Genomic DNA, 6,015 nt, shown 5'->3' with positions numbered 1-6,015 from the left:
GGCGGTGCCACTCGCTGGGCAGACGCGTAGGCACAGGTCACGTCCTCTCCGCCATTGTCATTTACCTGCGGAAGGATCGTGGGTTATTACATCACCAGATACTGGCGCCTTGGCTAGTCCCCCAGCCCCACACAGAGCACCCTGATGTTGACAAAGTCTTCACAGGGCCCCAGCACCCCAACCTGGTGGGAAGGAACCATGTCTGCCCATTTTCTAGGGAATCTGAGGTGCAGCAAATGTGGCCCAGAATCACCAGCATGGTGGTGTCGTGGGGACACGTGTCATGGTCCCTGGGTCCCAATATCAGACATGCTCTCTCGGCAGCTGGAAGGAAGAGTCCTAAGGAAATGCCTCGGGGTCTGCAGGACTGACCTCTCACCTACCAGGAGCCCTGCCCCAGGGCCATGTGAGTAAATACCACCAGGCTGAGCGTAGGAAACATGAAACACCAGACTGAAACACAAAACACTGGACGGAAACACAAAACACCAGACCGCAGCCAACAATTTACATTCCACCGGATGTGGGCGGGGCAATGTGATCAATCAGCTGCTAAACTTGGTCCCCTCACCAAGCAGGCCCCACACTACAAACTCCAGCCCAGGTGAGGAGTGTGCCTAGGGAAGAGCAGCTCAGTCCTCACACCTGGGCTACCTACCACAGCCCACACCAGGCATGGACTGGCTACGTCCCGTGCCTGACTGTTAGTTTCATATCCTACGACTAAGCAGACAGAGCTAAGACATACAGAATTTACAGGAGTACGGGCCCTTTACAAAGGGGATCCTGACAGTGGGAAATCCTCAAGTCCACAAGAGAGATGTCAGGGACAGCAGGGACAGCAAGGGACACAAGCAGGGCAGACCCTGTGTCCTCTGGCCTCTTCCGTCTACTGTACTTGTTGTTAAGTGCCATCGAGTCGATTCCAAACCACAGCAACTCTCTATAGGGTTTCCAAGGAGCAGCTGGTGAGCTTGAACCACCAACGTTGCAGTTCAAACAACTTTGCAGTCCGACGCATTAGCCCACAGCGGCACACCAAGACTCCTTTTTTAAAAATTTTATTGGGCAATATATATATATTGTTGTTGTTGTTAAGTGCCGTCAAGTCGGTTTCAACCCATAGCGACCCTGAACAGGGTTTCCGAGTCTGTAAATTTTTATGGGAGCAGATTGCCTCACCTTTCTCCCGCGGAGCGGCTGGTAGTTTCGAACTGCTGACTATATATGTGTGTGTGTGTGTGTGTGTGTGTTATATACAAAATCACAAAGTAACAATAAGGTTTGCCATTTAACTATTAAATGCATAACTCAGTGACATCATGTATGCTTACCAAGCTGTGCTAAAGCAGCCCTGGTAGCATAGTGGGTTATGAGCTGGGCTGCGAACCTCAAGGTCAGCAGTTTGAATCTACCAGCCCCTCCACAGAAGAAAGATGAGGCCTTCTGCTCCAGTTAAGATTTATAGCCTTGGAAACCCTGTACAGGGTCACTATGAATTTCTAAAGGAGCTCTGGTAGTGTAGTGGTTACGAATCAGGCTGCTAACCTCAGGGTCAGCAGTTCAAAACTACCAGCTGTTCCGCAGGAGAAAGATGAGGCTTTCTGTTCCCGTAAAGATTTACAGCCTTGTAAACCCTGTACAGGGTCGCTATGGGTCGGAACCGACTTCACGGTACACAACAGTCCGTTTCTGAAAGTTTCTCACCTCTTCAAACAAAAACCCAGTACCCCTTCAGCAATAATGCTCCAATGTCCCCCTTCTCACCAGCCCTAAGTCCACTTGCCACTGAGTCAATTCCAACTCATAATGACCCTACAGGACTGCGCAGAATCGCTCCATAAAGGATTCCATGACTGTAACTCTTCACAGACAGCCACAGATTTGTCCCACTGAGCGGCTGTTGGGTTTCAACCACTGATCTTGCAGCTCGTAGCCCAAGGCTTCATCCACAGCACCACCCCTGAGAACCACTCATCAATGAGGGTCTCTCTGCACTGGCCTGTTCTCAATATTTGCTGTAAGTAGGATCATACGGTATCTGCTATTTTGTATCTGACCAACTTCACTTAGTATTACACTTCATTGTTCATCCATATCATACCAAGGACCAAAACTTCCTCTCTCTTTGGCTGAGTGGTAGTCCTGGTGTGATGCTGGATTGCTAACCAAAAGGTCAGTGGTTCAAACCCCACCAGTCACTCCTCAGAAATGCTATACACAGTCACCATGAATGAAATCCACTCAACAGCCCTTAGCAGCAACAGCACTCCCTGGTAGGTGTACACCACCATCGTCTGTTGGACACGTAGGTTGTTTCCCCCTCTTGGCTCTTGTGAAGAAGACTCTGGTCAACAGTGTCACCCCCTTAAGACCTCACAGACGCAGGAAAACAATGTCCCCTGAGCAATCACTGCTGGGGATGAAATGCCCTTGGCCTGCCCAGCCATGCCCTCCCCCGAAGCTTAGTTCCAGAATCTCTTTCCCTTCTGGTGATGGTGGTTGTGTGCCACCTAATCAGCAAACCTGTATTGGGTTTCCAGAGCTGAAAATCTTTACAGGAACAGAAAGCCTCCTCTTCCTCCCATGGAGCGACTGGTAGATTCGAACTACTGACCTTAGCAGTGCAGCTCATAATCCACTACGCTACCAGGGATCTCCATGCTTGACGCATATGTTCTATGTGGGGCTGACCCCACAGCCTGGAGTAAACAGGGAACATAGACCGGGCCACTCCAGGTCCCAGTAGCTGATACTGGCTGGCACCTTTAGGAAGTTGCTCTCCTTGTCCTGAGGCTCCCTGAGTGTAGGAGGGTAGCCAGAAGCTGCAGAGCCATCCCGCTTACCACATGGGAGAGCCTGCCAGGGGATGGTGCCAACACCCGGAAACAGAGCCCAGTCCCTGGATCTGCCGGGGGCCTGGATCCAGCTGAGACTGAAGCTGGTGACGTCAGCATTTCATTTCCATCAGTCAACAAATCCCCACCACACGTACACACTCACACATACATCATGTTCTTTTGTTTCAACCCATTTGAGGGATGCTGCCACTTGCAAACAATACAGTTCTAATATAAGAAGATAACTCACAAGGCTCAGGAAGGAACAGGTATCAGCTTGGCTCTTGGGGGCGACAAAAAGAGTCAGCAACGCTTTTAGCTGCCCCAGCATGGCCATGGAAGGATCCACTCCACACCCGAGGCTGTCAGTCATTTGAGCCAAGAAAAGAGTGCTCTCCTCCCAGGTGCACGGTGGTGGTACCCACACACCCGGGCATTCCTCAACCACAGCCAAACGTGCTGCAATTCTGACTCATAGCGACCCTCTAGGATAGAGCAAAACGGCCTGCCACATAGGGTTTCTGAGGCTGTATGGGTTTCCTTAGAGCAGCTGCTTTTGTTAGGTGCTGTCTAGTCGGTTCTGACTCAGCGACACTACGCACAACAGAACGAATCACTGCCTGACCCTGTGCCATCCTCACAATTGTTCCTTTGGAGCCCATTGATGCTGCCGCCACTGTGCCAATCCATCTCATTGGGGGCTTTCCTCTTTTTCGTTGACCCTCCACTTCAACAAGCATGATGTCCTTTTCCAGGGACTGGTCCCTCCCGATGGCATGACCAAAACAAGAGAGACAAAGTTTCCCCATCCTGGCTTCTAAGCAGCATTCTGGCTATAATTCTTCCGAGACCGATTTGTTTGTTCTTCTGGCATGGTACTTTTAATATTCCTCTCCAACACCACAATTCAAATGCATCAGTCTTCTACAGTCTTCCTTGTTCACTGCCCAGCTTTCACATGCATATGAAGCTATTGAAAATGCCATGGCTTGACTCTACCTGGAAAGTTCAAACCACTGACCTATCAGAGAGCAGCTGAGAGCTTTAATTCCTGAACCAAAGGCTCATGCTCAGAACCTGCCAAAGTCAGCACTCCAATCTCCAGATCAGCTCCCTGGCACCCAGGAATTCCAGGCCCGTGAGCACTTGGTGTGGCGGCTCCCTGTTCCCAACACCTGACCCTTCACTAATGAGCCGGCCTGGGGGGCGCTGGACCTCACTCTCTGCAAGCATCTCTAAGACCCAGATGGACTCACTGAGCCAGTAAGGTCAAGTGGGGAGGTCTCCAGCACTGACCACCCCCAGAAAAGCTCTGTTACCTTGTGGGTACCAAACAGGCCTCCTGCTCCAGTGGCCCAGCAAGGACCCTCTGACCTAGGAAATCCTGACGCAGAGCCCCTTATACCTGAAAGCAGAGGGTCCTTCCTTGTCTGCCCAAAACCCATCCAAAAACTAGTGCTAGCTGCCAATTATATATCTAACAAAGGATCCATACTCGGGAATCCTGGTGTGGCGCTGTGGGATAAAGCCCTGGACCACAAGGTCAATTTGAACCACAAGGTCGGTGATTCAAACTCACCAGCCGCTCCTTGGAAACCCTATACAAGGTCACTATGAGTCATAACAGATTCGATGGCACTAAACAACAACATTCAGGATATAAATTAATTCTTACAACTCAGTAATAAGAAGCCAAACAATGCAATAAAAAATGAACAAGTCATTTCACCACAGAAAATGTAAATGGCCCAAAACCCAAATCCAGACTCTCTGCCATCAAGTCGATTCTAACTCATAGCAGCTCTGTAGAAAGTCTCATGTTTCTCCTGAGGAATGGCTAGTGAGTTTGAACTGAGGACCATTCAGTTAGCAGTCCAATGCTTATCCTACAGCTCCATCAGAGCTCCAATAAGTACATGAAAAGACGACCAGCATCATTAGTCACTAGTGAAATGGAGATTGTGAAGTCACAACTCACACATGTTGGAATGGCTACAACAGACAATACCACGAATGTGGAGCAAGTACACAAGCAGCTCATATACTGGAAGTGGAAATGAAAACTGGTATAACCACTTCAGAAAACAGTTGAACATTTTCTTTTCTTTTTTTCTTTCTTTCAAACATTCTCGATTATTATTATAATACAGTCTGAAGTCTTCAAAGAGAGATGGAATGGTTAGCACCCAAAACAGGAGGTCTTAGCCACTTGTGCTGCCCCCATCCCTGTTCCTTCAAGTATTTCATGTTCACAGCCGTTCAATTTGAGTCAACTGTCAGATGACTTTCATCTGCGTAACTGAGTAAGGAAAGCAATTTTGGCATTTTTGTTTCCAACAAGATCCAAGAGTTTAATCTTTGAACTTAACGGACTTAGAAGTGTTCCTGTCAGTATAAAAGACTTTGTCTGGGGCTCTGAAGAAGCTCAGGCTAGCTCCTGGGCTGTACTGACCGCTCAGAGCCCTGCTGGTTCTGCTTGCTACAGGTCCTGCTGCTGAACGAAAGGGAGAGCTTCTTAAAGCTGCCCATCAATTTGTGAAACTGCAGTCTCTGGTCCTCATTTTCAAAACCAGCCATGTCCCACTGGCCAACCTCGGTTCCTTTCTACTTCCTGGTTTCAGAAGCTTCCATTATGGCAACTCATGATCAATCTCTTCTGGCAAGGGCTTTCTCCTCCCCTGGCCTAGGTGCACCTCATCCATGTTACCTTTCTAAGTCTGGGTCTGGTTCCTCCTCACAACATTCTGGGGCTTCACTCTTTCCCCTTCTGGTTTACCTTCTTCTTCATAGTCGACTCCTCAGTTGGCTGCTCTTCTTCTTAGACTTGGTTTTCTTCTTCACTGGGGCCTTGGGGTCAGCTCCTATTGGGATATATTCCAGAACCTCCACTCTGGCTGACATTTTTTTTTTTTTTTTCCTAATGTTTTATTGTGAGTTATGTGATAGTTTACATGAGAGAACATTAGTTTTATATTTATCTCATCGTATATCATTTCATTGCCATGGTTACAATCCCCTCCATGCATCATCAACCAAAGGGTATGTCCTACAAGTCTGCCCCTTCTCCACCCCCACCTGTTATCAGCACACATCCCCTCCTCTCCCTCTCTGGGTCTAAAGTCCCCAACTGCTCCATCTCGCCACATCTTCGCCTCTGCCTCCATCTCAGGCATCA

The 6,015-nt window shown here is 48.8% G+C and overlaps 1 pseudogene; it reads right to left on the bottom strand.

Annotated features, from left to right (window-relative positions):
* Positions 1-5,191: 5,191 nt before the first annotated feature.
* The window catches only part of LOC102817734, a 13,322-nt pseudogene continuing 12,498 nt past the window's right edge, over positions 5,192-6,015 (bottom strand).

The sequence above is a fragment of the Chrysochloris asiatica genome, unplaced genomic scaffold (assembly GCF_000296735.1).
Source record: "Chrysochloris asiatica unplaced genomic scaffold, ChrAsi1.0 scaffold00034, whole genome shotgun sequence".
NCBI classification, from domain to species: domain Eukaryota; kingdom Metazoa; phylum Chordata; class Mammalia; order Afrosoricida; family Chrysochloridae; genus Chrysochloris; species Chrysochloris asiatica.
This window is presented reverse-complemented; position numbering and strand designations above follow the sequence as displayed.